General features: G+C 46.1%; 1 long non-coding RNA gene across 4 annotated transcripts in view; it reads left to right on the plus strand.

Annotated features, from left to right (window-relative positions):
• Positions 1-15,618, plus strand: part of LOC114637404 — a 54,202-nt gene that overhangs the window by 14,583 nt on the left and 24,001 nt on the right. For 3 of the 4 annotated variants that reach the window (XR_003713750.1, XR_003713751.1, XR_003713749.1), the window contains one exon: positions 8,944-9,067. This is a non-coding gene — a long non-coding RNA (uncharacterized LOC114637404). Of the gene's footprint in view, positions 1-6,980; positions 7,074-8,342; positions 8,407-8,943; positions 9,068-15,618 lie in introns of those variants that run through there. The other variant, XR_003713752.1, reaches the window with a different exon arrangement.

Genomic DNA, 15,618 nt, shown 5'->3' on the forward strand with positions numbered 1-15,618 from the left:
TGTGTGTGTGTGTGTCTGTGTGTGTGTCTGTGTGTTGAAGGTGGGGCAGTAGATAGGACTGCTAAGGGACCTTCAGGAAGCCTCCTTAGCCAGGTGGCAGACACCTGTCATCTTCCTAAAATCAGCCTAGCCCATCTCACCCAGAGTTCATGCTCAAAGCCTCCCTGTATCTTCTAATAAGCAGAAAACAGCAACAGTGACCTAAGGTCATGTACAGAGGCACACCCCTGTAATCTATGTACTCGAAAGGCAGAGGCAGGAAGAGCAAGTGTTAGGCTACAGCAAAATCATGGAGAAAGGGGATGGGGGTAAGGAGGGAGGTGAGAGGGGATGGAGAATAAAAGAAAAAAGAGAATAAAAAAGAAAAAGAATTATTTGGGATGAAGAGATGGTTTAGGCTTAAAAGTATATGCTGCCATGGCAGAGGTCTTTAGCTCAGTTCCCAGCACCATCTGCACCTCCAGCTCTTCTGGCCTCTGTTAGGTATCTGCACTCATGTGCACAGACAAACAATACACATGTGTACACATAATTTATCTGGGAAGATATATCAGTAAACATGATCAAAATACACTCTTTGAAATCCTCAAAGAATTAATAAAATATTTAAAAATAAATAAGTAAATAAAAAATTTAAATTCAATAAATAAATGTGACTTGAGGTTGGGATCTTTGTTCTCTCTCCTCATGTGAGAAGTTAGCAATCTAGGTCTCAATGGCCCCTGGGAAGCCAAATTCCTTTCGTCTTTTTGTTCCTCCTCAGCATACATCAACCCTCAAGGTTTCTTCATAGTTCAAGATTTGCCACTGTGTCTTATTCCAGTTTTTAAAGAAAGAAGGTGAAAGGGAGAAGAATAAGAAAGTAAAAGCTGAAAAGCCAGGGACAACACTTAGATTTGTTATCTTCCTGTCTACCTCTTCCCTCATGCCTTCTTACAGCTATCTCACTGGTCAGATATGGTGTTTGCTAAGGTGGCTAAGGGATAAACAATAGCATCACATACATACGTGTGCGTGTGAACACACACACACACACACTAAATTTAAACTAGTAAGAGGAGGTTGAATCTGGAGGGGAATTGGGGTGTGGATTGTGAATCTTGCTGAGAAGTTCACAGCCTACACAGTTCCGGAACTGCTCTAGAAGTGAACAGTGTAAACCCTGTACAAAAGCTCTGAGCTGTTGGTAACTGCAACCTCAAAGGGCAGGGCAGAGTGATATGCTCCCAGGCTAGCTAGCTATGGGCTTCATTTCACCCTCTCACTATCCTCAAGGCTAATACTGAGAGTGAGATCCTGGCCAACTGTGGGAAATGCATCTGAAGACAAAGCTCATTTATTTGCTCATATTCCTAATAACAATTGATCACAGAGCCTTGTATGTCCTGTCCTGTTCCTAGTATTGAATGGTCAGAGATCCATTAAAGAACTGTTTCTTCACATTCAGAGTGGTTTTCAAAATACCTGGGAAGATATCTTTTAGGAAAGACTGTGTTGGCTGGGAACAATGGTACCCATACCTTTAACAAAGCATTCATGGGAGGCAGAGGCTGGCGAATCCTTGTAAGTTCAAGTCCAGCCTAGACTATGTAGCAAACTCTAGGCCAGCCAAGGTGACATTGTGAGACCCTGTCTCAAAAGAAAAAAAGAAGAAGACTATTAAATTCTATTAAGGGTTGGGTACAAATGAATGGGATCTAGCCACTGACACAGGCAAGGGTTCTCAGCAAGATAGCCACGATTCTTAAAGATGGACAGATGCTGTGCACAGAGAAGCCAGCGTATGAGTAGGTAGGAATCAGTAGAAGTGTGTATCATGTTCCGGAAATCCTTCCCACAGAACACTGACCCTCAGCAGAGGATCTGGTTTCTAAGCCTTTCCTACCGCCCTACTATCGTTTACTCTACACATTTGAAATCAAACAGATCTGGGCTGAGGTCCCAGCTCCACCAGCTCGCAGTGAGAACTGAGCCAGGGGCTTTGTCTCGATTCTCTCTAGTATCCAGCCTGTCACTGTCCATTGGTGGCAAAGATGCGACAAGAGGTGTGTGCAAACATCCCCATATGGCTAGTGGCAAGGGTAGTTTTCTAGGTTGATGGGGTTTTTAGGAGATAAGCAGAAGGGAGGAAAAACCAAGTGAGAGAGAAGCACAGAGCCTGCCAGGGAGCAGAACACACTGTTACTCCCTGGGAGCTTTTAAGGCAGGAGAAAGGTCACTCTTCAGAGAGAACAGACGGGCATGCCATGCATGCTGTGGCCTGCTCCCTGTAGTTCCCCTGACTGGTTGTGCTGGTTTACTTTTCTGTAAAATGAAGAAATGACCCTCATCTGCTGAGTGTTGAGGCTGTGTTGGGACTCACAGGGGTTGGAGAGGACGATGGACAGGCATCCTGGTCAGGTCACATGTCACTGTCAACATAGTTCTGCCAGGCCAGACTGCTGGACCCCATGCTTCTTGTTCAGTGATGTCTCTGTGCCTCCTTTTGAGTTGCCCATCACTTACAGTTTTTTTCCTCTTGCCTTCATCCTTAATGTTTCCCAGAAGGCCCTCTTGAAGACACTAGCCTACAGTGATCTCATGCCCTAGAGATGTTTTAAGACTAGGCCATATTATGGGATAGCCGAACTCTTCTACATTCTCCTGTCCTGTTACTTTCTCACCTTTCATCAAGGGCTATCTGGTCTACCACTTCCCCTGTGCCATTATTTTCACAGAGAAGCCTCTACCCCTCAACCCCCCACCTACTTCAAATCTGGCCTAACTCTCATGCAACAGTCAAGACCACCTGGTTGGTGCACTCTGCCATGACGATTTCAGTTCCTCAAATGTGCCATGCTGTATCTTCCTTTTTCTTCGTTCTTCAGGCCTCAGTTGTGTTACTACCTCTTTAGCTTTTGCCTCCAACTCCATTCAGGTTCAGTTCACTGATGTCTATTCCTTCTGCGGCCTATGACTCCCTCCTCCACCAATTCCAGCTCAAATCATTGCTGAAATTGGTTGGTCTATGCCTTTATCTCCCTCTCAGTAAAGTGCACAAAGCCAGGGCTTGGCTCTCACTTTTCAGAGTTCTACACATCACCCCAGCTTAGTGTTGCCCAGGGCTGGCGTATGAATGATTTACTTCTGCTGCTTGCATGGCTTTGGTTCCAGGATCCTGACTAAGAGTGACAAGGGAATAAAGAAAAGACAGACAGACACACAGAAAAGCCAGGATAGGATGTACTGTGCTTTCCAGTGTAGAAACCACAGCACCCCAGAAGCTCATCATGTTTGTTATATGCAGTTGAGCAGGGAGGCAGGTTTGTTGCATAAAACTGAAAATGCAGGGTTTATGGTGTACAGAATCAGGGAGGCAGGCTTAGCAGATCTCAGTAGGAGTCTGTGGGGGAATAGCCTTTCAGGCTGTGAACATCTGGGAGGAGGAAGTGGATGTTTTCTACACACTCTATCAACATTCACACTCAGATCCTGAGGGAGGCCTTACCATCCCACACCAGGTGAGGGCCTTCACACTTCCCTGGGGATGAAGCATGACCATGCCCATGTCCACAATACACATTCACTCCAGACTTCACATGCTCCCTACAGCCTATCACAAGTCCATCCTGGGTTGGAGAGATGACTCAGCAGTTAAGAGTGAGCACTGGCTGCTCTTCCAAAGGTCCTGAGTTCAGTTCCTAGCACCCACATGGTACCTCACAAGTCCGTGCTGTTTACACTGCTTCACCATGCACCAGTTCCTATGACCAACAAATGCCATCATCAACACATTGGGTCCACAACATTTCTTCATTGTTACTATGCATCCGATGATGCCTGGCTCACTGGAATCAGATAACCAAGAGAGTGAGGCTAGCAATCTGTGCTTGGACAAGCCTTCTACATAATGCTAATACACTTTCAATTTCAAAGAACACAGGACCAGACAATCCCATGTCCTTAGAACAGAAAGGATGGGTGCTAAAGTGCTTCCTTTAGCTCCAGAATTCTCCAGAAATACACCCAACATGAGGCCCTCCCATCATGATACATTTATTCTTTCCTCCAGCACAGATTATACTGCACCTGTTGAGTAGGCTTGGGAGGCAGGATGATTTATCAATTACTCATTTCTTTAACTTACCCGACTGAAAAGTGAAGCAAATGCTGTGTGTGTTTCAGGGCTCATTCCAAACCCACCTGAGTTTAAATATGGGCTCATTAGTTCTTTGCAAGAATGAAAATAAAGGTTGGCAAAGGTTTAGATAAAAGAAGAAAATAGCAGAGAGATCTCGGGACCCAGCTCTGCCTAGCAGGACTGGTAGTCCATAGGCCCTCTCTTGGGGTGCCTGGCTCCCACCTCTGCTAGAGGATCCTGAGGAAGGAGCTCCTAGCTGTGCTGGGAATGGCACAGGCTGGGGTGCTCCGGCAATAAGCACAAAGGTTTTATGTTATATGCAGCATTCTTTGTGGGAGATACAGTTTTTAAAAAAATGGCATAGCCAATCACCCTTCTCAGAAGGAAGAGCCTCAGGAAAGGGGATTTTAGGCTGCTGGCTTTATCAAAAGTCAGAAACAAAGGGAAGACTCTGTGCTTCTTAAGAAAACAAACTTTGCATTTGGGATTTTAACTTTAAGTCTAGAGAGAGGGCGGAAAGATCAGTGGATACCTGAGGAGCCCACCTGGGACTCAAGACAATGGTAGGAGGCACACAGTCTCCAGGACCTCCCTGGTTTCCCTGCTGTGTGACACAGAAGGGACCTGTCTGCCACACTGAGTTTCCATTACCCCATCCTCAACTCCAAAAAATAACAACAATCTACCTCACCAGGTAGGCTCTATATGCACACAGGGAGATGGCACTCCAGCATATCTGGTAAAGCATACTAGAGAAAAGACAAACTTTGTATATGTAGACAAGCCAGAGGGAAATATTGCTCAAAAATAATCTAGCAGCATCATACTGTGGGAAGAATATGGATTTAAAATCTCAGTAGATTGGCTACAATGCACACCTTCACTTCTTCCTAGCTCTGTGGCCTCGTGACTTCTCTGAAACTTCACTTTGTCATCAGCAAAATAGGGATAAAAATAGCCCCCATGAAATAGGGCAAAAGCCCCCTGATACTCTCTTTCAATATCCTTGGTAAGTAGAATCAGATACAATAACCCTGCCCACCCTCCTGCCCTACTCTGCTTTTTCCCGTTTTTGAGACTGCCTCATCCTGCAGTCTGAGACAGTCTGAGAGCCCTTCGTCCTTATGGTTCTGCCAGTGCTGCTTGAGGCCTCCATCAAGATGCAAACCTATCGGCTTTCCCCTTTGCAAATCGAAGGCAAGACAACTTCCTCTTTTCTCCTAGGGCCTGTAAGCCTGCCAGAGTTCTCCCCCGAACTCCTCACTCAGACATAGGGAAAATGTCCCCTCTGTCCCCAGGTTTATTCCCTTGTATATTTCTTCACCAATTTCCAGGTCCCCAGAAGCGAGTGCCTGCTTCCATTTCTTCCCAATTAAGTTCCCTGGGGAGGGGGAGGAGCTTCACACCCAAGTGCAACCCAGCAGGTATTAGTGAGAATTCTGATCAGGTCAGGGAGCAGAAACTAACATTTGCAGCCTGTCTCCCAGCTCCTAATAGGCAGGGGTTACAAATGTCATTATGCGTGCCACTTTCCTGGGGCCCCTCCCTGGCTCCTTTGAAGATTCCGTGAAGTCCTGCCTCTTGCAATCTGCATTTCTTCTTTCAATACCTTTTCCCCCCTCAATCTTGAGCATCAAACTTATCTGGCCCACACTCTATCACTGGATTGTGTTCCCAGCCCTCCAGAGGTATTTAGTGTCTTTCTTCTCTAGTAAATTTCATGGGGGAGGAGCAGCTGCAATCAAGTATGTAATTTTGTAATAGGTCCTTAGAACCCTTTCACTCATTGCCTGACACAGAGAAGGCACTTGATAGGTGAAAGTTGAATGAATGGGTGAAGGAAGGAAGGAAGGAAGGAAGGAAGGAAGGAAGAAAGGAAGGAAGGAACTAATGAATGCATGAAATAATCCATCTCAAGACTTTCGATGTGGAAAAGATGACCACTTTCTGGATTGCCTTGTGCAAGACTCTGAAACGCAAAATGCACTTACCAACGCAACTCAGTGAGTGGTCGAACTAAGATTTGAATCCAGGTTATCACTGGGCCTCGCTGTGTTGGATTTAATTTAGGTTCCGACTGGGAACACTGTTGACAAAGGCAAATAAAGAAGTGGAATGTGTCTGCCCATAACTCCTTCCCCACCCCCAACATAGCCTGCTCTGTGCTGCGTATGAGGGTTCGGAGAGCTTTGTGCAACCCACGCAAGGCAGCAGGATGGAGACAGGGGCTGCCCTTGTCTTTCTGCTGAGTCTCACTGGCTCCTCCACGGAGCCCCTCCCTGCCTGTCCCTACTAGAGCAATACTTGGACAAAAGTCTCAGAACAAAGCCCACATTTTCCCACCCGAGTAGAGAGGCCGCTGCTGGAGAAACAACGGCCTTGCTGCGGATCAAAGGAGCTGAGCCCGACTGCGGACAAAAGCTTAGCTGGATAGGAATGACAACCTGTCCTGCCCCTCGTTTCACGGAGGTCTAGGGAGAATCTGCAGGCCTCATTGGAGGCCTACCCCACCTTCCAAGTGCACCTCCCAGCCCCTGGCTCCTTTCCCGGGCTGCAGAGCACTCAGAGAACCAACTGAATGGCCTGTGTCCCTGGGCCTCCTCCTTTTGCATTCTAGGTTGCTGCCCCTCCCCCACTTTCTCCTTTAAGGCCTCTACTGGGGTTTCAGCACTTCAGCCTCAATGTTACCTCCCATCGACTTTGAACTGGGTTTCATCACAGCCCACTGTGTCCACGCATGCTCATGGAACAGTCTCCTCCCCTGATTCCAGCACTGATCACACCAAACCATCACCACTGGGTTGAATGCCTTTCGTTCATCTGGACTGTGACCACACAGAGGCCAGGACACTCAGAATCTGATTTAAGCGCCTTGCCTAGGTCAAGGTGCTGAATGAAGAGAGCAGCGGATGGCAGGGAGGAGAAGGGTTTCAGAGGCTGGACATGAACTTGGGTATCACTTCCTCTGTACAAACCCAAACTGTCTGATCTCTCTATCTCTTGTGCTTTAATTTACTCCGCTCATATTTTTAAAGTGTAACTGCCAGGTGCTGGGAATGTACCGACAGTCAAAACAATGGGGTGAGTTTAGCTGGGCAGGGATGGGCAGGCAGATCCTAATCGACTGCATGGCTTAAAGTTGTGGTACTCGTTGTGAGGTAAATGCAAGCGGCAGTGCAGTCAGAGGGCTCATCCCTGTGCTGAGAGGTGGGTCAGTCTTTAAGACTGAGTGTGCTCCTCCTCCGGAGGATCTGAGTTTGGTTCTCAGTACCGCGTGGGGTACCTGACAACCATGTGTGACCCAGCTCCATAGAAACTAGTCACCTCTGGCCTCTGCAGGCACACATACACATATGCACATAATTAATTAATTAATTAATTAATTACAGCCTTTTTAAAAATTAAAAAGAGTATATATCAGTATTTATACCCAATATAAGCTGAGAGCTCACCAAGTCCAGAGCAGTGTTTGGGGCTGGGGACGAAGCAGCTTCCATGCAGCTAACCTATCCTGTAATGGGAGAAGCTGGTCCAGGCTGAGAACACCTTCCAGAGGAAGCTGGAAGAAAGAGGCCTCTGGGATTGGAGGGCAAAGCATGGCAAGTTGCCTCTCTCTGAGGGCCAGGCTTTGTCTGCAGCTCCCTATGAAGGGATTGATGTCTGCCACAGCAAAAACAAGACACGTCATGTTCATGTTCATTCAACACAAGTTTGCAGTTTGCCAAGCACATTCACTTAAATGGTCTTGTTTCTCAGAACAAAGTTCAACCCCCAGGCTTCAGAGCCAAGGAGAACTGGCTTCTAATCAGTCATATTAACTGTTACCCCTGTGCCAAGCTATTTCACCACTCCTGGTCTCTTTTTTCTCTTTGTCACTTGAAGCCTGTGTCTTGCCATCACAGCTACAGGTAGAAGAGTGTACTCTAAGGTTGCCATAGTCATGTGCCATGGCCTAGTGACTTAAGTCACAGAAATACATACTCTTACAACCACTGGGGCTGGAAGTCTGTGGTGAAGACAGGACACACACATACTGGGTTTTGTTTTGTTTGTTTGTTATTATTGTTGCTTTGGTTTTGGTTTTGTTTTGTTTTTGAGACAGAGTCTTCTTGTATAGCTCTGAATGGCTTAGAATTTGCTAGTACACCACACTGACCCTGAATTTACAGAGATCTCTTCCTGCCTCTTCTTCCTGAATGCTGGAACTAACGATATGAGCCAGTTCTTGCCCTTTCTTACAAGACCCCAGTCATACTGAAGAAGGGACAGATACTGAAATCCTGAAGGTGAGACCCTCAGCACAAGGATTTAGAGCAGTGGTTCTCAACCTTCCTAATGCTGTGACCCTTTAATACAAATCCTCATATTGTGGTGACCCCCAGCCATGAAATTATTTTCAATGCTACTTAAGAACTGTAACTTTGCTAATGTTATGAATTGTAATGTAAATATCTGATATGTAGGATATCTGATATTCAACCCTTGTGAAAGAGTCAGTCGATCCCCAAAGTGGTTGTCACCCACAGGGTGAGAGCTGCTAATTTACACAAAAACATCCTCTTCCCCTAGCAGATGAAATAGCATATCAAAGTTTCTGCTGGCACACAGCACACCCTGAGCAGATCCATGGACCATGTCTCTGACAGGATACCATGGGAGGTTTGGAACTTGGCAGCCACCAGTTCTTGCCCTAGGCTGTAGTCCCCTTGATTTTAAGCCTGCCTTGCTGACTCAATGACCTTGGCCAGATCTTGGTGTGTTATCCATGATAACAAAAGGCCCGTTGCACACCATAAATCCCATGTTCTTTTTATTCTCACCAGGTCCTAATGTGAATTGCTCAATCTGCCAGGCCAGGAACATAGCCTGAGAAAGGAGCAAAGAACCTGACATTTTCAGAACCATTTGCTCACCAGGGCCTTAGCCTCCTGCCATTGCTGCTGAGAGGTAAGCAGGACAACTCTAGGACATTCTCCTCTTCCCTACTGTCCCTCAGAAAGGGTGCCAGCAGCTGTCTGAGGGGAAGTCAGTGGTAGTGCTATCAAAGACCTAACTTTGGAAACTGTGCCCATGAGGTTCATTTGTCCCCAGATCACCCACTGGTATTTTAGGCCACAAGCATTCCTCTGGCCACCTGCCCTGTTCTGGTATGCTGGGGACAGCTAACTTCCCTCAACTAGTGAAGTCTTTTTCCTTGAGGTCACTTTCATTGTCCTGCTTTGTGGTGACATGTTAAAGAGTATGTTGAGTGGTTTGGTTTGTTTGAAGTATTATTATTTGTTTGGGTTTTTTTTTTTTGGTGTTATTTTGGTTTGGGTTCACCTTTGTTTTTTAAGATTATATCAGCATATCTAATATGTAGCTTGGGCCCAGGCAATTCTTAAAGTCCAGCTTTAGTTTACTGTTTATGATTTTTTTTTTGAACCCAGTCAAATCCATATAGTAACTGTTGGGTTACAGACGGTTCCACTAGGCTTCTTCCAACAACAGCCTAGCAACAGCTTGCAGCATCACCTGCCACATTGCCCGCCAAGTGCAAGCCAGGTGTGGCAGCATATAAAAAGTATGAAGAGGACCACTCGCTACCCCACCCCTCCCTTCTCTCTCTCTCTTTCTCTCTAACACCACCACACACACACACACACACAGGCGCTCTCTCTCTCTCTCTCTCTCTCTCTCTCTAACTCTCTCTCTCTCTCTCTCTCTCTCTCTCTCTCTCTCTCTCTCTCTCTCTGTTCCCATGGTTCCTGGCAGCTCACTCGCTCTCTTTGTCTCTGTCTCTCTCAGTCTCTCTCTGTCTCTCTGCCCCCCTTCCTTCTGTGTCCCCTCTTTCTCTGCCTCTATCCCCTTAGCAGGTTCCTGCTCCCTCCCTTCCCCTTTCCCACAGTAAACTTCCTTATATCAGGTCTGTCATACGGCATGATTTCTCTGGAGGACACCTTGGCTTGGGCATACCAGATACTCCATTTTATGAGAGCCATATTTTTGCATTAATTTTTAAAACAACTCCTGCTCATTACGGAATTGGAAAATGGAAAGACAGACTATGTGTGCAGATGCACAGCCCATGTCCTATCCATTAAGATCGTGCTACTGGTGCTGGCTTGCTTTCCTCCAGTCTTCCTTCTTGAGAAACTGGGAGCATGCTAGAGTTGAAGTTGTATGTCTTTATTGTTTTAGCTCATTTTTTTTTCCTGAGATGTCTGCATAGCATTTTGTTAAACTGCCGTGCCTCCATTAACTTAGCCATCTTACCCCTGTTAACAGATGTCTGCTGCTTCTGTTTTTTCTTGGCTGTCGATATCTTTTGTATTTGTCTTATTTAATTTGCACAGTCTGGCCTGAGTCCTCCACAAAGCTATTTCTGACACCCAGCTACTTTACCCACCTTTTAAAATCACATCCGTAATTTCAGATGCTATCATCTTAAGAGTAAAGTAGTCACTTAGAGTGAGAAGCGAGGACTGTGAGCCATAGCCATAAGGAGCTAACACAGCCTGCTCGGCTTTGCCTGGTTGTCTGCAGCACTAGCAGCTGGACCTAGCGTCTTGTGTACGCTAAGCAAGTGCTCTCTACCAGTCCTCTTCTTTATTCTTTTATTTTTGAGATGGAACCTTGCTAATTTGTCCAGTTTTGACTGGAAGATTGTGATTTTCCTGTCTCATCTTCCAGAGCAGGCTGATATTACAGGCATGGACTCACTCTTTTAGGCCCATCTGTGCTCTGAGTTAGGAGGCAGGTGACAGGAGCTAACACCATTCTCCAGTTGGGAACTTACCCACTGAACAAAGTTAGAAATGTTGTACCTTTCAAAACAAAACGTAGAGAGCACAAATGTCTCTTGGCATCTGCCATGCTGACAAATGTGTGGAATGAGAATAAACAGATGTGTCATGCACCTCCAGGAAGGGAGAATTGTAACATCTACACTCAAACAAGAGCGGATTCCCATTCGACAGAAAGAAAGAGCACCTGTTATGCACGGGAGGTCCGACGGACCACAGACTTGAGTTTGATCCTTGCTCAATTGCTTACTGGCTGTGTGACCTTGGGATAATGTGCCAAGTGTGTGGCCTCTAGAATTCATTTCCTACAAATTCAAACGTTTCTTTTTCGGACACACCAGAAGAGGGCATCCAATCTCATTACGGATGGTTGTGAGCCACCATGTGGTTGCTGGGATTTGAACTCAGGACCTCTGGAAGAGCAGTCAGTGCTCTTTGCTGGGATTTGAACTCAGGACCTCTGGAAGAGCAGTCAGTGCTCTTAACCACTGAGCCATCTCTCCAGCCCCAAATTCAAGTGTTTCTAAGTTGATCTGAGGATCAGAGGCCATGACCACTTAGCATATGAATGAGTCAGTTTGCAAGAGAGCTTACAGAACGGCCCTTTCGAGTTGTTTGTTTGTTTGGGATTCTGTTTGTTTATTTTAGTGCTAGGTTATAGCTGTCTGACCCTGGCTGCCTGGAATAAGCAAACAAAACTGGGAGGCTCACACGCCCAGTAAAAGGAGGAGGCAGATGGAGAACAAGCTAAGATCCCTGATGCCTTTGAGGAAAGAGGGAAGGCAGAGTTAGAAATTGCAAAAGACTTCGCCCAGTGCTTATCTTCAGAGCTGTTATCAGCAAGGCTGCTTTGAACAGCCATCTGCTTTATCCACCTTGATTCATTAATTTGGATTCTCATTCAGCTCCTCAGGGAGAGGACTCTCCTGGGAGCACGTGTACAAAATAAACTGTGCTTCTGATAAAATGGCTGTCGTCAGCCTCCACTGCCCTTAACGACTGTCCCTAGGGTTTATGGTGTTTGAGAAGAGAGGCAGCCCGGATGGCAGAGCACTCCTGCAGCTATCAGGGCTTAGGATACCATCTGTGGAATTAGCTTTCCTTCCCCAGGAATGTCTGCAGTATTTACAGAGTAGGCTGCCTTGTCTCCAGGATGGTTCTTGGGCTATGAGGGCCCTTCCCTAGCCCCCTCACCTCCAGCTATGGGACATTCATGGGTTTTAGATAGTTGGCCATTGAAGTTGGAATGTTAGGAGTGCAGCTTGACACATCTTCCATCAACTTCCTTGAAAAGAAAGATCCCAGAAAGGCAGCCTGCCCTCCTCCTTTGACCTCATCAGCCCAGCATCTTAGGAACTTATCTCTTCATTGATCTCAACTCTGACTAGTGCCCTTCACTTGAATGCCAGTTACAACAGGCCATGCATTCCTAGTCTTCACTGAGCAGACTCCATCCGGCACTGAAGAGAGGACAGAATTGCATGCAGGAGGAGGGGTGGCTTTAAGCTGCTTCACCTCGTAAATTCTGACTTGGGTACTTCTCAGCCAACTTTCCTTTCCCTCCACTGAACATTTCTGACTTGAGTCTCCTGAAAGCAGAACCAGACAAATAAAAGCTCTGAAGCCAGATAGCTCAGATCTGGCATTTATTATATAACATAAAGGCCATGATATGTCAAACCCTTGTCCCATGCCCATAACCAAGTGAACACTGCTAAAGTTAGCTGTCTGAATAACCGCGTGACCTTAGGCAAGTTCTCTTTGCCTCTCTGGAACTCTTTCCTCATCTGGGAGAGGAGACAGCTATAAAAGGTGCATGGGAAGAAAGCAAAATGTCTTTCCACTCACATTGGGCTGGGCTCAAGCCTTGCTTCTTTCACCTTATAAACCATGTGTCCTTAGTGTGTTGTTTCACTGTTGCCCGGTTCAGAGTTAAAAAATATTCAAATAAAAATATCCATCTTCCAAGGATGCCGGGTAAAATAGAGATAACACCCAGAGAGTACCTAGGATGAAAAGCATGTGCCCTTCACTGACAGAGTGACTGCCACCTTAAGTTCCCAGGGCAGCAATATATATCCTTATTAAGAGACATCATCCTCTTCCAAGGGTGACATAGAAAATCACTAGCCAACTCTGTCTGCCTGAGGCAGGCATTGTGGGTATAATGGATGAGCTTCACTAGTGAGATCAAAATCAAGATCCCAGCCCCAGAAGCAGCACTACCAGCTCTTCAAATGCTGCCTTTTGCCCTCTCAAGCATGCCTGCTCCCTGCCATTGATCAAGGTTTGATATTCCTCTCATAGATAGACTCCGTGCTCTGGGTTTCTACCCCTCCCCGACTCTCTGCTTTCTCTGTGCCACATTACTCTTGCTGTCCAAAGTGGGAAACAAACTTCTAATCTTCCAAACATATCATGAGGTCTTCTAGAATTCTCCACAGTTCATCCTGAGAAGCAGTAATGGAAAAGTAGGAGCTGGGGCCTCCAGACTGGGTCTCATACACTCTGATTCAAGCCTGCTCTGTGCTATCTGCCTCAGGAGTACAGAGAAAATCTCCAAGAAAAAGGGAGTTGAGGGCTAGTGAGATGGCTTAGTGGGTAAAGATGTTTACCACCAAGGTTGACACCCTAAGATTGATCCTCAGGATCCACAAGGTGGGAACAGAGAAAAGTAATATGCTATGACCTCCATGTATGCACCATGGCATGAGTGCAGACACACACACCCCTCATACACACACGCACCTCATACACACAAAATAAATTAGGTCATAATAATTCCTTTTAGTCCTCAAGCACTACAGGACAATGCATGGTGCTGGGCACATCTACTTGTCATTTCTGTTCCTTCCCACATCAACCTCCCTGAAGGTAAGACTCCTATCATCTATGCTTTGTAGGAGAGAGACAGAGCCATGACCAAGCAACCCAGGCAATCTCTGGGCTGCCTTTCTGCTTGTTCACTGGGGATACTGAACAGGCTCCTCCAGAAGTTTGAGGACCCCCTCCTACTGTAAAGTTCATGGTTTTCCCATATCACTGAAGCTACAGTAGAGCATGCTACTACAAGTGGCCTCTTGATGCTTTCTTACAGGAAAGCAGTAGAGAACAGCATGGTGCCTGGAGGTAGCCCAGATTTGCTAAAGATCTGCAAAGATTTTTGGAGCTGGAGACCTTCATGTTACAGCAGAGTCCCATTGGTTCTGGGTGGGACATGGCTTGATCGTTTACCTAATATCTCCAAGATGGGAGGGTCAGTTTGTAACGTAGAATGTTGGGAAGCTGGGTGCCATCATATGAGGTAGGGACTCAAGGTCTTTAGGTCACTGGGGTATGCTCTCAGAAGGGATTGCAGGATGCCCCCTGTGGCCCTCCCCCCTCTGGCTCCTTTCACTGTATGAGCTCATTTCCCCACAGGGTTGTGGTGTCATTTGCCATTTTCTCCCTCACCAGGGGAAAAACAAGATTTTCCTTCCACTAAAGTAGGAGCTGGATGAACATTTTTTTTTTCTCTCTGATGTTCATCAGCCACAAGTATTTCCTTATGATGACAATAAATGAATCTGTCACAGTGCAGACACTGTCGTGAGCAGGACACTTCCACTACCCAGCCTCCTTGTTCCATAAATGGACTTGTTTCTCAACTCACGTATTAATACATGTTGGAGGAGGGAAGACTGTAAGAAAGTCATGATGGTAAATATCATATCTCCTTAGCTCATCACCATCTCCTCTGCATTCTCTGAAGGAATAGAAGAATGAGTAAGGCCACATTGCCCGGCAGCAGTGCACACACATGACGCCCAGTCAAAAAGAACAGCTGAGAAACATTAGCTGGGTACACATGGATGAACTCAGGACCTGCTGGCGAGGATTTATCAAGTCAAGTAGGAACAAGTCTAGGATAAGATTAGGTACACTCTCTGGAGAGGAGACAAAGGCCTAATCTTCAAAGGTCTGAGTTCAAGTCCCACCTCTATCCCAACTCACACTGTCTGGCCTCACAGGAAGCAATCTTCTTCTGGAGTCTCACACAAGCCAATGAGATAATTTATCTGGTCAGAGAAGGAAAGAAGCCCCATAGGGAGCAGGTTAGGAGGCAAGGCTGTCATTTACTATTGTGTCTACTGCCTGCTCTCTGGATGCTGGATGCTTCTTTGTTCCAACCTGGTCCACCTAAGTATAAAACATGACTTCATCAAACTCACTCAAGGGACCAACCATAACCAGTCTGTTAAATGCACATTTTCCAGCTGCCCTGGTGCACTAGTTCCACTTCTGATGCTATGATAAAATAGCCTGACCAAAATCATACTCGGAGAATGAAAATTTTATTTAGCTTACAACTCCAGGTCACAGTCCATCGTTGAGGGAAGTCAAGGCAAAAACATCAAGACTCTCCTGTTTGCTATTCACATGGCAAAGGAAGTACAGAGTGTCCTAGTTTGCTTTTATTGCTGTGTTAAACACCATGACCACAGGCAACCTGTGGAGGAAAAGGTTTATTTGTCTTATAGGTTACAGTTCATCATAAGGGGAAGTCAAGGCAGGAACCTGGAGGAATGTTTCTTACTAACTTATTCCCCATGGCCTCTTGAACCTGCCTGCTTTCTTTCTTTCTTCCTTCCTTCCTTCCTTCCTTCCTTCCTTCCTTCCTTCCTTCCTTTCTTTCTTTCTTTCTTTCTTTCTTTCTTTCTTTCTTTCTTTCTT

Source organism: Grammomys surdaster, unplaced genomic scaffold, assembly GCF_004785775.1.
Source record: "Grammomys surdaster isolate TR1022 unplaced genomic scaffold, NIH_TR_1.0 100, whole genome shotgun sequence".
In the NCBI taxonomy this organism is placed as follows: Eukaryota; Metazoa; Chordata; class Mammalia; order Rodentia; family Muridae; genus Grammomys; species Grammomys surdaster.